The sequence below is a fragment of the Melitaea cinxia genome, chromosome 20 (genome assembly GCF_905220565.1).
Source record: "Melitaea cinxia chromosome 20, ilMelCinx1.1, whole genome shotgun sequence".
Classification (NCBI taxonomy): Eukaryota; Metazoa; Arthropoda; class Insecta; order Lepidoptera; family Nymphalidae; genus Melitaea; species Melitaea cinxia.
Window position 1 is genome coordinate 8,431,945 of NC_059413.1, and position 23,091 is coordinate 8,455,035.

General features: G+C 31.5%; 1 protein-coding gene across 1 annotated transcript in view; it reads left to right on the forward strand.

Annotated features, from left to right (window-relative positions):
• Positions 1–7,831: 7,831 nt before the first annotated feature.
• Positions 7,832–23,091, forward strand: part of LOC123663772 (homeobox protein cut) — a 158,154-nt gene continuing 142,894 nt past the window's right edge. Inside the window, exon 1 of the mRNA XM_045598438.1 lies at positions 7,832–8,237. The gene's annotated coding sequence lies outside the window, so the exon portion shown is untranslated. The remainder of the gene's footprint in view (positions 8,238–23,091) is intronic.

Consider the following 23,091-nt stretch of genomic DNA (forward strand, 5'->3'; position numbering starts at 1 on the left):
CGGCTTCTGGTACAAAAATATAGTTCAACATAAATAATTTATGAAGACTGAAGACTTTATTATAACTGATGTTAATTCAACGTTTAAATTATTTTTATTGACGCGCCATCGCCGTGTTACTGCCTTCATTACTTCGTTGTATAGTGTTTAAATATATCTGTGCGTTTTATGTTATTTTACAGGACTTTAATAAACAACATCGAAAACGTAACGTAATATCCTATATTCATGTGTGTTTAAGGTAAACATTTTACCCATTACTCATATCTTCACATTACAATTAATCCATTTTTGGTGAATTTTAATCTATGATATTTATAGCAATTGTATTGGTTAATTACAAAATTATAGGTGACTAAAACCTAAACAAAATAAGTAAAAATAAACAATAAAATTATAAATAATTAAAATAATTGTTGTAATTATTTCATTGAAGATTACTTGAATTATACTCCTATTATTTCTGGTAAGTCTACTGTAAAATACAGTCTTGCAATGAAACATCAAAATGTACAAGGAACTACTTAAAACCCACACATACGTCATCAAAAGTATCTCTACAATGATGGAATGTAAAAAATCTTTGTTTATAAAACAAGATCATTGCGTGCGCGAAATTATAGCTTATTGTAGGACAAATTTGAAAACACGAAATCAAATCAGAGCAGTAGCTATAGCTAATTGGTCTTTTCTAGCTGATATTTATGATTTCATCTACTTTGCTTACGACTTATGTGTACAAAATGACTTCGTTCCGATTCCAATGCATTTGCTTGTTCGATCATATCCAATTTTGATTTTTTTTTAGAATTATTAGGTCAAATTATTGTTATAAAGACCCCAGTAACCAACATTTTAAACGCTTCTGCCTGTAATATCCCACTGCTAGGCATAGGCCTCTTTCCCCTTGTAGGAGAAGGATCAGAGCTTAATTCAGTAACTATCGCTATCAAGTGTACATGATAACAACCGGGGCCGACGACTTAACATGCTCTCCGAGGCACGGCGGGGAAACCCACAAGGACTGTACAAACACCCAGATCATGGCAAACATCTGTATGCCCAACACAAATGTTTGTCATATGCGGGGATCGAACCCGCAACCGCCAGCGCAACAGCCACAAACCAGTGCTGTGACTGTTGCACCAACGTATCGTCAGGTCATTTTTTTAAACATCTCCCGTATATAAACATTGTCCGGATACAATTTTAAATCCTACTCTACGTACGCCGATAGAGGTGTCCTTTTCTAAGCAGCGACGTCATGCTCGTCACAATAATGAAACAAGTATAGACTGCAAATGTTCATTTTGAAAGTTTTCTATCACACAAATAAAATAATATCGTTGAATACGCATGTGACAGCACACAGTCACTGTTCAGCATGTATTAGGCAGCGGAAGTATGTGTGCGTATAATTATTATTCATACACAGCATTGATATCTATCTCAAAAACGCAGCAGATGTCTTCACTTAAATGTCAAGCTAAAAGCAATAAAAATAGGACACAATTTTATGCAGGCATTTTCAATTCATTTCAATTTCGATTGAAATTAAAAAGATGACTTGAAACATCTCGAAACTTTTAAAAGTTAGTATATTACAAGCCAGGCAAGAATATTTTTACAAATTAAACCTAACTAATTTAAGATGTAAAAGGAAGACTGCGAAATATACTTATATTCAATATACTATCACCCCCTTTTTAATCCTTGGAATACCTAAATGTGACAATAATCTACAAGACTTTTTACCATAACTTCTCATGTAAAACATAAATTAATTGATAAGTTTGTTTATAACAATTAGACATTGTTATAATTAAGCAGCTTTTTCGGATTTTATCGGGAGGTCCTCCCGTGACCACGGTTGCTGTAAAGTATCCGAAACATCATATAAAAAACCTAATAAACCGCGATAAAATTCGAAAAAGTTGTTTCACTATAAAGCATGAAATTCGCGTAAGAATGAGAAATTGCTTAAACGAATTCGATATAAAATAACTGAAATGCAATTATTATTCATCAATTAGAAATATTTTAAGTCAAAGCAAACGAATGAAAAACCCTTCTTCGAATGAAATTCACGTTTATTCATAATGAAGTTTTATTAAATTTTTCACAATTAAAAGAAGACTAATAAATCATTCGTAAATTAATAACTGATACTGTTCGCGCGACGCTCCGTTACCGACGAAATTCGAGTTTGCATAAGAATGAAAACGTCTTTTGATTTTTTTTTTTCTTACTCTTTCGACGCTTTCGTTCTATAAATGACATTCCGTTACATTATTTTTCTAAATAATAATCTAATTGTAATTGATTATTATTAGTAAATATAATAAAGGGTTTGAAGAAAAGTGAAAATTACACATTATACAAATAAGACTTACCAGTAATATTTTTTTGGGAATAAAACTAAGCAAAGAAAATTTAACTAATTTATTTATCATACAAAATTACCCAGATGTCAAAAAAAAAATACAATTATTTTGAGATTACCAAGAAAGCAATAAAAATGTAAGGTTCTAAAATAATAATACAAAATATTACTTTAATCCGCTAACCCGCAGTGGATCAGCGTGATGGATTGTGCTCTGATTCTTCTCCTACATGGAGAGAGGCTTATCTGTAGCAGCCTACTGCTGGACATAGGCCTATATTATCCATCGTCATTACTTTATTCAAACGTAATAAAATTTAATTGTTACTACTCATTCAATAATGAACCTAAAGTTATGAGAAAAGTGATAAAATCGAACGAAACGTCAAATAAAGATTTCCTAAGTTAAAAGTCGAAAATTTAAATTTCTAAACATAATATGAAAGGCTGTTACAATATATGGATGCTTATAACTCTTTCAAATTTTTTTTTTTTTAAATTAATTACACAGACATGATACTGTACATAATTGTTGGTACTTTATTATAAAATCAAGGCCAATACTTCTTCGAGGCAACCCTTATCTTCGATGGTATCGAAAGGACCGCTACAGCTGTTCCGTACAAGATTCCCTGTTCTATTTACATTTTTGGGATCTTTTTGTTCTCATTGTTTACATTTTTCGTCAACGAGTGTTCTTGTTTTATGAATCGAACATCTTAAACAATGATTGTAATCCACCAACAATACATATATATATTAACGAATAATTGAGACAAAATATATTATATAGCATTTGTATTGGCCATACAGGTGTTTGCCGTGGTCTGGGTGTTTGTCCAGTCCTTGTGGGTCTCCCCACCGTGCCTCGGTTGTTATCATTTACACCTTATAACGATCGTTACTCATAGTAGGGAACATATCCGCCAACCCGCATTGGAGCAGCGTGATGGATTAAGCTCTGATCCTTCTCCTACATGGGGAAAGAGGCCTAGGTAGTGGAACATTACAGGCTGAAGCGATGTTATATAGGTTTTGAACACACATAGGCACCCGTATAATGATAAATAATAGGTAGTAGTAAGTAACAGACGCTCGTGTGTGTGCTAGTGCCTAGTAGTCTGCTCCTAGTTCCTAAGATGGATTGTTTAATGCCTTCTTTACCTTATAACATTCACACACGGTCGTCTGTTTGCTTTTTTGATTAATATATATGGAAATAATATAAATATAAATATATAGGTAAATACAAGTATTACACCCAAACTCAGGCGGGAATCGAACCCACAACTCTAACTACGCCAACGAGCTGGTCACGTCTTTGGATTTCGATAACTGCGATGTAATACATATATTTTTAAATTTAATATTCATTTATATAAAAATAACGTATTATAAATATATAATAAGTAAATAATACGTCCAGACTTGAAATGGAAATTGAATCTACAAACTGGAACAGAAAACAGGGTAACTGCAAACTCAGCGCCAACAGGCTAATAAACATTTTTATTCATATACAACCATTTCCAAAATAAATATGTTTTAAAATTATAATCAAAACACAATACCGACCAATTGTAATTACGAATGATAATAAATTTCACAAGAAATAAAAGCGGCGCGAGCAATTCCGATTTCGAGTTACATTTCGAAAGTGCACTCCGATTGCGAAACAAAGAAATTAAATCGTGACAAATTCTAGCTACGTTCGTCTTGCCCAATGCCATCATTGTTCTGATATTAAGATTGCTTCGAGAGGCTTCGAAACAGTTCATTATTGTGGTAAACGTCGAACGGTGGAGTGGTTATCTTTCGCCGATGTGCACGTTCGATTCTCTGTAAATTTTGTTGTAAAAGTATTAGGCACTTGTTTATTTTCATCGTAATTCGGTCGAGTAAAGAATTCAATTTAAACTAGTTACAAATGTACAAATTATCATGAGTTTTTTTCATTGTATTGTGTTTCGACCACATGATATGGTTGACTTGATTTATATCCTTGTTTTGTAGCCTATATTATTTCTAGTACGAGTAAAGTCACTGCCTCATCATAGATTAACTCTACAATTAAAGCTTTTAACAGCAGGCGAAAGTACCTACGTTGGTAAAAAACCCTATACCTATTACTTATCATTTCATTTCAAACAAACGATGGACCGTTATATATCTCTCACAATTTTGTGATATGTCTTCAATTGTAGATATTACCAATATCATACTTATTGGTATGTCGGCTGTTACCTATGACACAAACATCAAGCAGCTTACCTTTAGGAACCAACCACCGTATTGTAGGTACCTAAGCCTATGTTACCGATTTTTTTTTCATTCATTATTTTTATATCGCACAAATAGTGGTAGAATAAATATAGAAAATTATTGTTAAGAGGAATTGGAGAGACGTCAGGAGAGAAACCTTCATTTAGCATACCAACAAGCATCTTGACTAGCACATATTATAAAACACAGCCTTACGGCCGGAGAATAGTGTCATACCTGTACCATTTCGTGGTCTCTAGAATAGTAATTAGGTAACACATAGTGGTAAGCGCTGGTAAGTAGTAACCATACACGACCCAAACCAAATTCTTGTATAAGCACTAAAAAAACAACAGTTTTTCACAGGGTTGTGTGTTCATTTATTTAACAATTTTTTATATGTACAAAATTATATACATAATATATTTGTCATGGAGACTAAAGTAAGTCCTATTTAAATACACCTTTATAAATATTCTTATAATATTTGCAAATACACAAATATAGCTATGCAAATAATGTTTATTTCTTTATTATTATTATTTTTTCTTAACTAAGCAAAGGAAGGAAAAGGTTATTTAATTATAATTAACTAAATAATAATCAAAAATATAAATTATTTCTTACGAAGTTTTAAAAAAAAAATCTTAAGCAATGGTAATTACATTTTCGTAAATATACTAAACTTTGGTTTCTAATCGACAAAATCTAGAATCATACTCACTAGTAAAGAACTAAACTCGTATTCGTGAAAATCTTCTGTCTCTAAAAGAATATTGTGTTAAAGAAAACCTAATGAAAGGTATTCTAAGAATAGCACATGCACTGCACTGCAAATCTCGTAGATTTACTACGTACTCTTCCTTCGACAATTCGACTTGATAACTCTTTACCCAGTAATTAATTATATTTCAATGGACTATTTTTACTTACTTTAAAAGGACTTTTCATTTAAATTTAGTAAGACTAGCTTATATCAAATAAAAACTGAGGTAGGGCACAGCAGGAATTTCCTGCTCAAAATATGGAGCAGCCCGACTGGGGTAGTACCTCGACCTTACAGAAGATCACAGCAAAATAATACTGTTTTCAAGCAGTATTGTGTTCCTGTTGGTGAGTAAGGTGACCAGAGCTCCTGGGGGGATTGGGGATTGGGTCGGCAACGCGCTTGCGATGCTTCTGGTGTTGCAGGTGTCTATAAGCTACGGTAATCGCTTACCATCAGGTGAGCCGTACGCTTGTTTGCCGACCTAGTGACATAAAAAAAAAAAAAAAAAAAAAAAACTGAATAATTGTTTAAGTACTTAAACTAATAATTCAGGAAAACCATTTTCATTTTTTCAAAAAAGTCTATACAACATAATTATCTTTGCTTTTCAATAAACATTATGGACCTTTGAATAAAAATTGAGAATCGACTCCAGATAATAGTTGGTACAAATCTAAGTCGGTTCAATCAAGTTTTAACTTGTCATTACAGATTAATCTTAATGGTGATAGAAAACACTAAGGATGTTTTAATCGGAGAAAATGAATTTCGAAGTTTTGGCGTGTTCAAATTAAATATATTAAATTCGTATAGGTTTTATAATACTAATAAAGGTTTAATAAAATAGTTTTAATAATATATTTTACAGTTTTAATCGTAAAATAAATGAAATTGCGTAATTTTTTACTAAATCAGTCAAAATCGGTTAACGCCTTTTACCTAAGCACGGCAGCATCAGTAGAGCAGAGCACTCCACTTGTCACACGGTATGAACTGTTCTTACAAAGTTACTATCAAAATATCTTTAGATTTCCTTCAATACATATGTCAGTATTATTATTTTAATACTGACATAGTTACATATATACTACAATGAACTTTATAAAAAATACAGGTTGTATACCTTAATCACCAGAAGTGTATTTTCATCACACAATACTTGACTTCATAATATTATCATCTTCATTAATAAAAACATTATACACTTGTTTTAAAAATGATCACGTAATTTATAAACATTTTATTTCTGTTCTTTCGTTTCTATAAATCAGTTTTCCAGTGAGAAAATGCTGTGATAATGAAAAAAGCGACACACAGCGCCATCTAGTAGCGAGAAGAGTTCAAACGTTAACTTTGTGATGCGATAACTACGGAAAGCTCTTTTCAAGACATTAAAGATAAATTTTTCTTTGTAATAATATTAATGATTCATTCTTAGAATATAATTATTAATCCTAATAAAATCCTAAATAAATTTCTTTTTAGTGACGGCATAACATAATCATGCCTAATAGTGTAGACAGTTTTGAAAAAAAAATGATGTTTCATTTCGATTCATATTAAAATATTTTACATTTCTTTAAAATTGTATATTTTATGGTACCTATAAAAATATGTATGTAAATTAAATAAATTTTCTTTTTGTTATACCTGTTATAAATAGAGAAAAGTTACTATTTATTTATTGAGAAAAGGGATTCCCGATCGCACGAACAAACCTAGTAACCGAATTTCGGGTGGCGCGAAACAAAAACTGACCTACATTTGCGCCCTACCGAGTTCAGCCACCCCTGTCGACTGCCGACTGAGACGTCCCTACGCGTCTTGCCCTTTGCATCGCTCTGCACCTTCGATCATTTCAAGGTGAAGTCCTTTTGTTGCATTTTTTATGATAATTGCATTGTCATACTAATTTGTATATTTAAAAAATGCAACCCGCAAACTCGAGCAATGTATTAAAGCCCAATGACAGCTGTGCTCGCGGAAAACAAAATTAATAGAAATTACATTAATGAATGTTTGTAAGCACTCGAAACATTAATGTAAATGATCGATGTGTATCAAGAAGCCGCGAGTGTAAACAAGTAAACGTCGTACGAAGGCCGCAGTCCGAGCGGCGGGCAGTCGATTGCGCCGCAAAAAAAAGCGCATCCTATTATCGACTACAACAAAAGGACTTGTGCAACGATACCTAAGTACACATCTCGATTCATCGTCTCGACTCGATCCGAACCGATCCTATTGGCGCGCCCCACTGTCGCCGCGCGGGAACGGGACGGAGCGAGGCGTCGCGGCCGGGGGCGACAGGGAGGGAGACGGTCATCTTAGCCCCGAGTGGCGTCCCACTGGGCGGGGCCGGGCCAAGGAGTGAGCCTCAGATGCGCGTAGTGGGGCCTCGGCCGAAGGATCGCACTGCAGTCGTCTGTCGCGGCACTGACGCGCGCCCGCGACCACGCGCGAGCCTCCGATCACCTTACGTAATAACCGATCTGATCGAAACCGTTCATCCGATTATCGATTGTGAACAAGTGAACTTTCTTATCTGTGTCCGAGTTTACTTTTTTTTTATTATAATTTTCGCGCCTCGAAGTGAACTCGCATTGTGCGCTCTGTGTCATGTTATTGTTTTGTTTTTGCAAAGACTCGTAAGATTATTTTTGGGCGTAGCTGACTGTGTTTGATTTTGAAATATTTTTGTTGATGACATTGTGAGTGTTTGTCGAACGACTTTATTTGAAACGTTTTATAAGTTTTGGTGATTTATTTGACTTTGTGTGATGTGGACGAATTTTCGTTTCTAATGTGACAGAAACTTTGTTAAATGTAAGTACATATTTTTGCCATTTTACGAACTATCAGTTCTTTTTGTAGGGTTTATTTTTATTATTTTTGTTATTATTTAGTGGAAAATATTTGATGAGATAAAGACAAAATATTTCAATGTCCGTACAATTACAATAAATCTTATAAGAATTTAAAATGCTTATGTTCAAAATAATAAAAATTTTATAGTAAAAAAAAACCAACCCAATAACAATATAAATAATATTGTGGTACTATGATAACATTTTGAATCCTCTATAACAGAGTAACTTTTTCAACAAGAAACTCAACTTCCATGATAATTAAAAATCAAAACATGAAAAAAAAAGAAAATAAAAAAAAACCATTTACAGTTAATATTACTCATGGGTAACTCTAAAATATTACTCATAGAACGAATTCTGAATACTTTAGTGTCTACTGTCTAGTAATCTATCAGTTGATTGACGTGAATATAGTACGCGGCGGCAGAGAGAAACGTTTAAATTGTTTTGTTCTTACATGCGACACTATACTTGAACTATACTTGATTAATGAGTTACACTTTAACGACTATCAGTCATTTATAAAATCTTTAAAATAATTATTTATCCTATACTCACCTTAGCTTAAATCCCCAAATCACGGAACAACTAGACTTCGGTAAATTTTCTTATTGGATTCTGGTAGTAATAATGATGATAATAATTTCATAGTATCATTATTATGGTAATATTATAACTTTACTGTTTTTTCATATTTGTACACATATACTTAGGAAGCTTAATAAATAATTTCGAGTTAAAATAAAGATTTATTTCATTTGTTACTAATAAAGATTGTAAGTGATTGGCCGTTAGAGATAAATTATTACTTTTAAATAGTTTTATAGTCTATAAGGACATAATAGTTAATAACGGCTTTATAAACTGTGTAGTAGGTAATTTTTAATTTATATTTTAAATGCATAGATATTTTATTATTTAAAAAAAAATGATGGTTACATACAAATATTAAATAGGTATATTAGTAATTAAAAGTTCTACACGTTTCCTCACAATAGAATTTAAAAAATTATTAATTTACTCAAAAATCATTTTTATAACATAATAATGATAGATTAATCATTTATAAATTAATTATTAATTCCGTACTTAATGAAGTGAAGTTTGTCGGAATTCGTACAGATGGCGTCACGGGAGGTTCTTGACCCCTTTCCGTTTGTTATATCTATGTTTGTCTGTTCGTGCAAACTTTCCGAAACAATTAGTTAGAGCAAGTTTATTTTTAATCTTGTTCTCGGATGCTCGATTTTTAAATTTAGTTTTTTAATTTTAAACGCAGTTAATCGATACCAGTATACCAATTTGTTTAATTAATTTGTAATTATTTAATTCATTTGTATTGTAATAATTTTAGTATTAGGCGTGTTTGTAAATTACTGAAAATAAAAATAGCTCCTTGTTATTTATAATCAAAAATTATCACGAATTTTCGATTCAGTTTAAAATTGACAAGTCACATAAAAAGTGAGATCAAAATAGTTTTTCAGTGTGTTATCAGATGTATCCTAATTTTTAAATAAATCACCCACTTATACTTTGCAAATTGCACTTGTAGATAATAAAAAACCTAATAAGAAAATGTAACAAAATGTGTTAATTATCGAATGGCAATTAATCACGGATAATAGCGCTAACACGACAATACGAGTATATAGACCCATTGTCTTCAACAACAGCGCTTTTTACTTCATTAAACGTATTTACACGCGTTATTGGCTTTTTTATCGTTTTCCGATCATTTATGTTCAATTCGAAATTCAAAATAAATTATAAAATAATAATGATTGTTATTTATATGACGTTCGGAATTCAAATTACTTATGGAATTATTATAAAATTATAAACTGAATATAAGATTGTTCGTAATTCAAAATTTTACTACAGATGATGATATTGTAAAATTACCTATATGTAATATGAATAATTACTTATTTTATGTTATGTTAATATTATAATAATATTGTTGATAGGCATATTCATAACACAATATGAGTTAAGCTATTGACTGAAATTCTTGTTATTTCTTCTGTTACATGGCGATTTTTTCTGTCGTAATTTTTAAGTTTATATACTCGTATTTATTGTAAGGAAACGAGGTACACTATGTGACTCCTAATGCTAATAGAAATTTTGTACGATATTAAATGTATAAGTCTAATACATATTATTTTCTTTGTATTTGTATGTATTATATTGACTTTGAACTTATATTTTTGCTAGAATATTTTGTTAAAGGTGTGTATATTTTAATAAATGTTATTGTTACTTTGTATTATAATTATATTACCCACGCTTTCTCAGTATACATGCTAATTTTTTTTTTTAATAATGGTTTATTTTGTATTATATTCTGAAATATTAAAAAGTAAAATTGAATAAAAGATAAAAAACGTAAACTTTTTAATATAAACTATAAATTAAGTAAAATGAAACGGTTTTAAACTTCATCAACGAATATAATTAAAAAACAACTACGTTGTACATGTAAATAATTATTCAAAAATATATAAATGTTAAAATTTCACAAAAAATAAAACAGCCATATTTTATACAAAAATTAAAATTTAAAAACGTGATAATTAATAAAACGAACTCGAACCGGTAATATTAAGTAGAACATTTAATAAGCCCACTGAAATGTCCTTACACAAAATTGTTTAATACTAATTTACACTAATCACGAAAACTTTAGATTTTTCGTACATAGTTAATAAAATTATCGCATTAATAAACATAATTACTGTTTTAAATACATTTTAAAGTATTTCTATTTAAAATGTAAAACCGCTAAAATGTTACTTGATCGCCACTAAAAACAACTCCTAACCTGTAATAATTTTAGAGATATAATACTTAATTGTGCTCGTAAATGAAAAAACCGACATAAATTTTTATCGACAAGTAATATAACGTAGGTAGTGAAAAAAAATAATCAATTAAATACGCATCTTAGGGATTTATACGAAACTACATGACAAGCACTGACTTTCGATTAAAAAAAGAATCATCAAAATCGCTAGATAAGTAACCAGCACTCTTTAAAAGTTATGAGGTACACGCATAAAAAAACAGTCGAACCCCCTTTACCGACTTCAAAAAAGAAGGAGATTATGATTAAAAATACGTGTCGTCAATAAGCCGACCATCTTTACTCCAATGACACATGTGGTCATAGTCTCTATAACACATAAAGCGAGTAAACACATGGTGTTAATCGATCCACCAAAGTCTGGACTTCCGCTCTCATCAATTATTAATAAGATAATTATTAATATATATACATTCATTATAAATTAAACATCAGTTTATATCTTAGTATGCGCCAATCCGCATTGGAACAGCGTGGTGGATTAAACTCTGATCCGACTTCTACATGGGGAAAGAGGCCTATGCCCAGCAGTGGGATATTATAGGATAAAGCGTAGTATCTTAGTACTATTTAATTTGAAATTAAATAATTTAAATCTATCTTAAAATGAACTAAATACTGTATTATTATAATTTTATTTTCTTAATTCTTTATCACTTTAAGTTCATAATATCAAATTTGATAAGAGGTTATTTGGGAAGGTTAGACGTACACAACGCTGGGTATCCAATTGTGAGCCGGACAGTTCCCATGGGAGCCGGACAGTCCCCATGGAGGAGAAGTCTGGCCTTTTCGCCGAGGCCAGTCTATCGCTGGAGGGATCCTATTGCCTGCAGATCCGGGACCCTCCAATTCAAGCGGCTGAAGGCTCCCGCAGGGGTTTTGGTCGGTATTGCACCCCCAAGTGCTGAAGCCGACATACGGTCTAGGAATGCCTACCCAGCCATCCTGGATATCACCCGTAAATGGGTTCCCCTCCGATACCAAAAAAAAAGGGGGTATCCTATTATATCTATCTCAGCATTCCACTGCCTATGTTACATTAAAATAAGAATAATAAGTAGATATGTACTCGTTTTGTTTAATTATTTGGTGATAAAATATTTTAAAATAAAAGTTAAAAGTATTTTAGTTCGAAATTTAATGCGTGAAGCGTTGTCTATGTTATGAAGCTGCCACTCTTACTCTTACGTGGAGGAAGAGGCCTATGTCCAGCAGTGGGAGGTTACAGGCGTAAACAACCAATCAATCAATCAAACTTGGTAAGCTTACAATTTTTGTAACTCTGTATCTATCTGCGAAACGACTGGATCTATGGTCTTTGACTAGAACAGGAGTTTCAATTTCTTTGCAAAATTTTGAAATCATTTTACTTTCAATTTTAAATTCAAAATTAATTTTTAAATATAATTTGATGAAATAAATTACTATTCTTTTTCACATTCCATAATTATGTTACGTGTATTTCGTGAGTTTATCGCTTACGTTTCGGTTGTAATTCAGTGGTTAAAACAGGTTGGGCTTGATTATGAATTCAAATCCGTATAAATACATTTAGGGCTACTATTGCTTGTAATAGCTTCTAAAGAGAAGCTATTTTCTTTTATGTCTGTTTTAATTTGTTATTATAATTAGTACATAAAAATCGTTTAAGATGTTTAGTCTCTATACGTAACAAACATACCGGCACATAGAAGTCTCTTAAGTGTTTACGTGTCAAATGACAATGTTAAACAATAGCAGACACGGCGTGAGACGAATCCGGTACCATAAGTCACATATGGGCCGATAATCATGGTGTCATTTTATCATAGGTACTATACATGCCGTTTAAGAAACCTTTGACATTAATCTAAAGATTTGTATACATATAGGTATAAATAAAAATGGATCGCAGTAATGCTACACGCATACTTTGGAAATACAGCATATAATTTCATAAATCTTTTTTTTTGTTAATTTTTTTTAAAATCGATATAATTACAATCAAACGAGTGTGTTTTAGACCACACGACTGAAATAAAACTTACGAAACGTAACTCTCTCTCTTCCTTTCTTCACTAACTTATATCTCTTATAACTTCCGTTCGCCTCGCCCGATCACACGTTTCGTTACGCTCTTGTCACACATTCACCAGCTTACTCCACAGTATAAAAATATGTTGGTAAGAAGTTCGCCGGGTCAGCTAACAGATAATCAAAGATACACTATCTATATCTATATAGTTATTATAGTAATAAAACTTTATTAATGATATTGATTAAAATTGATTTTTAAAGTAATTTTCGATACGTGCGTGGCGATTATGTCAAAATAATTTATTATCAATTTTGTATACTAAATGTCAATGTTCTCGTATAAAATGACCGTTGAATATTAATATATTATACAAAAAACATAATTAAGTAGGTATTGGAAACAAATGTGAAGAATTTTGTTTAAATTTATTGATTAGTTCGAACTTGTCTGCTCAAAGGCAAGATTGTCAAACAATAATTTCTATAATAAATAATAAACTATTGAAAAGTACTTAAAAGCGAACATTATTTTGTCTTATTTCATTTATTTATTTAAGCATACTTATATATATAATTTTTAAGAATACTTAAACTATAACAAACATTTTAGCCTCTAGATTTGTATTGAAGTATTTACTGCATAATTATCTATTTATTAATATACTATAAAAATAAAATTACCATATGCTGTCATCCTACACAATGCCCTTTTTTTTATTCCTAGATGTCATTGTCAAAATTTTATCTTTTGAAAATTATACAATTTTGACATGACTTCTTTCTTAATGTTTAGTATGTTATTATTATTTATCTATGTAAGCTAAATGAGTATGACTTAAATAGCGCATGAAGGCTTAAACTGCATGTTAGAGAAAGTACCAAAAATGATATACTTCGATGATAATCTTTTCTTATCAGCATGACGTAGATTTTTTTAACTTTTCTGTAGCTAGAGAATGATTAGACAGAAACATAATCTTGTATTGTTTGTCCAATTTTATGAGCATTTTATAGAGTAAGTAGTAAGTTATTTATTAAGTTAAACACTCAATTTTAGTTTTTTTTTTTTTTTTTTTTTATAAAAAATATTTAAAATTTTAATTACAAAACTGTAATTTTTTTGCAGTTATGTGATATTTTATTTTAATATTTAAATGAATTCTACTAACTAATTATATTGTAAAGTAATAAGTATCACTACTAAATTTACTTAGATACAGTTTGGTGTCCTGTGTCTACATAACTTATAAACGATGCAAATTGATATGACATAAATTGTAGAATAATAAATAGTTTTAGCGTTAACGATCATATTATATATTTTTATCTACCAATTAACATCGAAGATCGCTGATGCGATTCCCACTCGGAGCAGATTATGTTTATAAGTACAATTATATGATTTTCTATTTCGTGTGTCCCTAGAAATGTGCCTTAAAGAGCAGAATAAACCGTCGGTCCGAATTAACAAAATTTTCTCAACCAATCCACAGTTTGTAGAAAGCCTTTTTATTCAATCATATTTATTAATATTTATTTTTTTAATCTCCTGTATAAGAAATATTCCGTAAAGAGCTTATCTAAATGTAACAAGTCGAACCCGAGACCGGATGTGCTATCAATAACTCATACAATAAACAATGGTACTGGGAACCATCGCTAATATTCGCTACGGCTATGGGAAAATATTTGATAACGTCTCTTGGGTCAGCAATCGTTTTAAGTGTTCCATTACATATTTAAGTAAAATTTTATAATAATAATAAATACACAATCCTCACATTCAATGACAGTAAACTTTACTCTTGGGTAGAGGGTCCAGAAACAACAAAAATATTATTTAATAATCGCATAATTTATAGCCTAAACTAGACGTTTTTTAGCCTATTTCACGTCATCATTATTAGTGAAAGTATTAATTAAATTGTTGTAGTTCCAGAGTCTGTAACTTATAAACAAACAAATCTATTCTCATTGTATAATGTGGTAACTATTAAAGCACTTATAACCATCTACTTTGATAAAATTTTAACAATTTGATCATAAAAAATTAAACAACTAACTTTTAGTTAATTAGTTACAGAGTCTAAAACAATGCATTTGACACAAACGCAGCTAATGTGTTGGGCATATGGTGAAAAAAAAAAATTAAAATATCCTAAGATCGATAGCTTAAGCATGTTATAATGACATCACAACGCCACAATCGTAACCCGATGCCACTAATTGATACTCCAGAACAATTGCTTGCTTAGCAATATAGCGACAAGGCGCGTGTGGTCTAAGTCACGAGTGGAGCGATCAGGAAGTACAGCCATGACATATGTAATAAGAATTGTATCTCAGTTATCGAACAAAAACTCATAATGAATAGTCTTGCATAGTTAGTTATAGTGATGATTAAATCATTTCATGATTTTTTGTGTACTGATGCCGCTATTTTCAGTGTATTGACGAGATAGAGCGCACTGTGACAGCAACAACACGATTATAGACAGACCCTAAAGGTGCCGTTTAGAAATTAAAATATTCTTTATTTCAACTAAATAGACACAGTCAATGACAAAACTGATAAAATAAGATCTGTATGATTGTTGTCTACCATATTATATTGTATAGATGTAATCACAAATAAGCTAGCAATTAATTAAATAATAATTATGTTACCAAATAATTTAAAAATCGCAGGTTGGTAATCAAAACTCTTTTTTTTTAAATTATTTGTTACGATTGTTATAAATATATATACATAGTGAGTTAATTTAAGTTATATAATTATTTATCAATATTTGTATATCTATACAAATAAATAAAATTGGAGTGTCTGTTTATAATATTAAATTAACCACTTTTTACTCAATTCATAAGGATGTATACACGGTATATAATATACCAAAATAACATTTTTTACAATTTTTGTCTGTCTGTCTGTCTGTTCGTTCCGGCTAATCTCTGAAACGGCTGGACCGATTTGACGGGACTTTCACTGGCAGATAGCTGATGTAGTAAGGAGTAACGTCGGCTACTTTTACTTTAGAAATTTACGTATTTCGCGAACTGAATAATATTTTTTAATTCCACGCGGGCGAAGTTGCGGGCACAGCTAGTACTGAATAAAAATCGTACATAATTACAATAATAATTTTAAAATCGCTAACTCCTAAGCTTTGTACCAAGCGGTCATCAAACACAACTCAATAAACACAATATTAGTCTCTATTACTATCACAATAAGGACTGTTTTCCACAGCGGGAGTCGTGAGAAACTATGCCGAACGCGGTGATAACGGGCGATAGTTGAAATACAACTCTATATTTTTATAACGCATAATTTTAAACCTTTTTTCCTAGTAATCATTTCACTGGCACATTATTTTTATACGGTGTCGGAAAAATTTCATCATTTTCGATGATGTGGTTAACATAACACCATCTATAGTATCTGCTTTCATTTTTTAAATAACAAACATTTTAAATAACAAACGTGACATACGTTTTTTTAAATCGCTGACACAGACTGACGATTTGTTTGTCATTTGTTTGTAGATAAAAGAGTATACGAACTTTTTAATTGTAATAATCCGGCCGTGGATATAATTAAATATATCGATAATATTAAAATCTGAAAAAAAAAAGAATCCATTTTTTTTTTAAACAAACATTGACTGTTATACCACATAACTGTACATTAAACAAAAACAAAAAACTATTTTTGTTAGATACCATAAAACACAGAATTCCCATACGAAGCCGATAGTATAGAACTACAGAAAACCGATAGTTATATCCTTCAATAAATATACAAAATAATATAATCGAAATTATAAAGGGACCGATATAAACAAATAAACGGGAAACATGTGGCGAAATCGGTGCCTTAAATAAAAAAAAAACAAAACATCACTATCTCGTTCCTTCTATAGCTGCATCTCTCTCTCACGTCACATGTGCTCCGCGGTATTTTTTTTTTCATTGTTTTTAATAGTTTCATCAACGACCGCTTCATGGTGTCGAAGTCTCTTGCGTTTTGTTTTGATTCAATCATTGACCTCTTGCTGAATTCACTTATGCCAGGTTCCTATATTCCGATAAAGATAACGATCCGTTTTGCGTTCGTATGTTTTGTAAACAAAACAACCCGCTTTTGGATATGGGAACTGAGATTTAAACGTTCAATTGATAATGTTGATAACTTTGTGGTAAGTTTTATAATGCTTTTGAACTCATGCTAGACGCCGTGAGGAGACTTATATGTGACAATTTTTTTGTCTAATGAAACCTAACTTTTTTTGCTTAACCGAAGAACTAGACTATTTACGCCAGGAGATAAGCCATTCAAAGACTAACTATACGACTATACACTACGTACATTTTCTTTGTAATTATTACGTCATTGTGTATTTAATATATATATTCAAGAATTTTTATATCATTTTCCAATTACGTACTACAACCATAACACCGTGCAAGCCCATAAATTTTATTTATGAATTCGTTTTATTTACTATAGCTTGATACAAGAAGGACTTATTTTTTAGTAGAAAAAGCTAAACTCTATAAAGCTAATGAAACAATTAGTAATACATCATAATCTATCAAGCTGTTTTATTGACCTAGGCTATATTACAACATACTACGACTAACAATTGCTGAGTAAACAAATATTAATAAGAATAGACGTATTGTTTCCATTCATTATTTTTAATTTTTATGACCGTAACGAGTCTAAGTTCACACAAACAACTCTGTTCATTATATTATTAATTAAAAAAACGTGACTAACATCGAATGATTATTAATAACGTCATTTATCTTCATTCATTCACTAAAGGTCGTTCAGACGTAATGAATGAACGATACCGTGTATGCCTACTACGGCTTGGTTCTACTTGTGCATTTAAGCAGATAAATGTTTATTAATGAAATAAATTTATATTATAAATAACCATTATTATTATATAATTTCATAATTTTATAACTATAACATTGAGGATATAACGTAACGTTATGTACATTGTAAGTACAGTTATTTAAACTAAAAATAAGTTTTAATTTGAATATTTTTGCGTTACTGGCAGGTGTTTAAAACTTGGCCAAATCCAATAGAATTTTCGTCTCTCTAATGTACACTACGTCAACTGGATTCAAGGTATTGTACGATTTTTAAGAGAAAACTAATCATAAAAGTCTTAAGGTGTTACAATGTCTACAAATATTGAGAAATTAAACCACCGCCAACTAGTGTGACTCCTCAAAACCTATAATTATCGAGTTGTCGTAGTTTTCCTTGGGGGCGTTGTATAACTAACCGATTATATCTGTTTTATTTATTCAAATAAAAATAAGTTATCGAAATGTATCTACGCATGTAACGATATACCTAATTGACTAACTGTTTGTGTTCGTTTTTGATAGGCTTTTTTTTTTACTGTAACTAGTTCTGCAAACAAACGTACGGCTCACCTGATGGTAAGCGATTACAGTAGTTTATAGACGTCTGCAACAACAGAAGCATCGCAAACGCGTTGCCGATCCTATCCACGATTCCCCCAGGAGCTTTATTCACCTTACTCACCAGCAGGAACACAACACTGCTTGAAAACGACATTATTTAGCTGTGATCTTCTTTCAGGTCGAGGTGCTCCATATTTTGAGCAGGAAATTTCATTCTGTGCCCTATCTCAGTTAAAGGCTAAACATTGTATAAAAAAATAGAAACAAAATGTGGCAGTAAGAAGTTTGTCAGGTCAGGTAGTATAATTCATTATTACATTATTCTAAAGTACATTATTTCTAAAGTATAATAAGATATGTATGACGTTGCCCGATGACATTTCATCCTGGCACAGAATCAAGCTATCGAAACATTGGCAGGTGTCCGGATGAAACGATGAGCTCAATTTATACAAACTGCGAACTAAACGCGCGACTCAGATCACTGATTGGAGACATTTTGTTGGCCGTTCGTTACAAATAATATCTGTGTGAAACTCCCGATATTTCGGCGGGGTTACAGAAGCCACGGTCGTGGGTGACTTGTTCATATTTCAATAATTAATAGTAATATTTCCTATGTATCAATAAATCAATGTTGTGTATTTTAGAACGAATATCGTTTTATTAATAAATCCGTTTGACATCAAAGAGGTTAACGTGATTTAATATCGAGGAACGTTTGTGTGGGGGTGCTATTTATATATGGGTATATCATATTTTGATCTTCAGTCTATACCTACAATAAAGTTGTGAGGCGTCTCCATGGTCGAACATATACTTGTGTACATTAATTAGGTTTTGTTTTTGTTAGAATTTTATGAAACTACTTGCTGACCCGGCAATCGTTGTCTTGCTGCTAATGGCTATTAAAAAAGGGGTTGGTGGTAGAGGGTTGAAAAATTAGGGTTTTATGTATTTCTTAATGTTGTATCATAAAAAAACAAAAAAAATAATTCATCTAAAAATTAATTCACGATTCTCAGACCTACCCAATATGTACACAAAATTTCATGAGAATCGGTCAAGCCGTTTCAGAGGAGTTTAACTACAAACACCGCGACACGAGAATTTTATATATTAGATGTAGATAGGAAATGTTTTAATATTATAGATGTTCGTTTTGTATTAATTCTTTATTTGAGCTTAAAAATGTATCAACAAATCTATTTACAATAATACCTTGTAAGCAAAACGCGACCATATTATTTCATTTTTATTTAAAGTGTATTTTGCCTCGGAGCGAACCAAAAATCATCTATTCTTATCGATAGATATAGATAGACAATTGATTCAAATGGCAGGAAAATTATTCATTCCGTAGTGGAACAGCGGTGGATGGAGTTTAAAATCTAATATACTTAAGAATAGAGGTCTTGCAAGTAGTGAGACGTTTACTGGCTGATTAAGAAAAGATTAAATTTTCATTAATACAAACACTTCATTGTCAGACTTTTAAACAGTAGTTGAACAAAATATAATGATCAATATTATTCACTATAAACACGAAAGAACCCCACCCCATATGTTGAACTAGAGAACATCTTAAAATAACACGAAGTTCATTATTCGAATCGATAAAAAACAATCGTAAACTATATAAATATATCGTAACTCCGTCCGTGTGTGCACGTGAATATGTCATTATAGTGAGGCGCGGTATGTCGGTATGTCGATTCAAATATTTCTCTCGAATAGAATTTTTAATTATTTTGTCCCTTTCTTTATGTATTTCTCAATTAGAACTGTATCTACAGATATATTTATTACACTTACAACATTATTTAAGCTTATAAAGGCTTGATGATAATCAGGCTTAAAACACCACTGTTTGTTACCACACCATATGTTAAACATACACATTACACACGCAGTCGTCAGTTCCTAAGGTAAGCAACTAAATATGTGGGTTTTAGGAAGCAGTCGCCGATTTTAGACTTTTTTTAATTACAAAAATTACAAACAGGTACCTACAGGGCAGCAATTGAACGCATAACCCTGGCGCTGAGAGCAGGGCGCTGCCGACTGAGCTATTGGGCCAGCTAAAGGGCCAGTTATCTATTCAGAACTCATTTAACTCCATTAAGACTTTTTATGCATCCCTTCGCAGGGTTTCCAACTCTTGTCATAACTTTCTGTATAATCAATTCTTAGACTATATTACAAGAAATACACATTACACCATTTTATTAACTTCTTACAAAATACGATTTCACCCTAATTTATGAACCTTTGTTATCTTTAATTTAAATAGCTACGATGGAAAGATAAAAAATATGTTTTATAACATTCGCGACAGGAAATTCCCAAATTACAAAATTTTGTAGGTCAATTGTAAATTAAAAAAAAATGAAATCACCCAATATACGTACATAAAGATACCGATCTATGACAACCCTAAAAGGTGGCAACATAAACAATGTCATTTTTTTCTGTTCATAGACAGTATTTTTTTCTGTTACGTTTTTTCCCGCCGTTATGTCATCTCACACAGTATGTCCCGAATGAATAATAAATAGTTTAATTATGCCTTGGAGAGCTTATTGATGTATTTATTACTATTGTCTATGAACGGAAGTATTGTACGTACCTACGTAATCGTTAATTAACCCTAAACTTGGCAGCGTATCTAATAATGCACATTTTATTTAAAAAAATCTGCTGGGTTACAGCGATTGCTTTATAATATATTTTTGTCATATAATGGTAGCATGAGTTATAAACTTTCTACCAATAAATATATTTTTGTGCCCTGGTTACACAATTTGACAGTAGCTCGCAAGATCTCGGACCCTGCGCGTGCGGCTACGAGGCTCAAGGCAAGAATTCACTAAATTTTCTTATTTTGCTTATTTAGGAAGTAGCTAATGTATTTATTTTATAGTTCAATAATTGAACTATAGGTTTTAATTTGTATCTGATAGTAAATAGTTTAATTTCCTGGTAAAATACAGACGTCTTTCCTGATGTATCCATAAATGCACATTGCCAGGTTCATTGACGGATTACATTGATTTTGTCGTGTGCACTTAGAGATACATTGCCATGTTACGAATATTATTGCTTGGGAGTGGTAATGTGCATTTTTGGATGCATTGCCAGTGATTCGGTGAAATAAATAAATACATTTTTTATCTTTTTCTTGACATAATTAATAAAATAAACACTATTTAGTTAATTAAGTCTTGTTTGAATCTTCTACGTTGTTTTATCATTAAATAATTTCATGGTTTGCAATCAATCAAAAGATCTCAGCGAATTTTGGCATTAGTAACTAAGCCAGGAGCAGATTCATATTTAGAAAAAAGCGAAACTTCGGAAGACGAATTGAAACTTCCTGCACATATATCTGATTCTGACAGCTCACCTGTTCCATCTAAAGCTCCATCGTTAGAAAACTTACATTTGCTTTTAGACAATGATAGCGAAACAGAAGAAAATATAGTATCAACTAAAGATGGAAATCAATCAGTCGTTCTACCTACATCGACTTCGTCTTGTCCTGATGTTACTACGTGTAGTCCACTGGCTCCAACACATTCACCTCTGACTCCATTAGTACAGTCTAATTCTCCAGCTGCTCGAAATGTACAGTTCCAACATAATGTAGCAGTTTCTGACATAAATCCACACTTACCATCAGTTGCAACAAATAGCTTGAGCAGTTGTCCGGCCGTTTCCTCTTCTAATGCAACTCAGTCCGGATTTAAAAAAATCTACAGTTGTCATAAAAAAACCTTCAAACAAAAAACCTGGGAAAAAAATGGACAACCCAACATTTTCGTGGGAATGCAGAAATCGAAAAATATTTAGCAAACCTCCTAATACACAGTCTCCTGCAGAATATTTTACTATCTTCCTATCTGACGATATAATACAAATGATGGTGGAACAAACGACTTTGTACCATTTCCAATTAAAAGGTACATTGTTGGCGTACAATACTACTGACTATTGGTCAGCCTTTTTAAGATTCGATAAAGTAGCTGATGTAATGAGCATTAAACGGTTCCAGCAAATTCGAGGATATCTGCATTTTGCAGATAATCTACGAGACAACGGTGATCGATATTACAAAATCCGACCATTTCTTGAAAGTGTTCGTCTTAGTTGTTTGATAGTCGGTTTATGACGAAAGGTCGTAGGAAGAAGGAAGGTATAAGGCACAGAAAACACATTTTATGTGTGCCATGATAGAAAAAAGTACGTTAATTTTTTAAGTTTTGTTTTGTAATTGTTCTGACGTGAAAAAAGATGTTAATAAGCATTATTATTCTTCATACTTCATGTTTAAAAAGTCATGTCATATTAAAGTACTTTGTCTTAAAAAAAAATATTTTTCTCTCTTCCCTAGGCAATGTATCCTTAAGGACACACATTGATTTTCAAATAAAATGTAGAAGACTTGGCAATGTATCTTATAAGATAC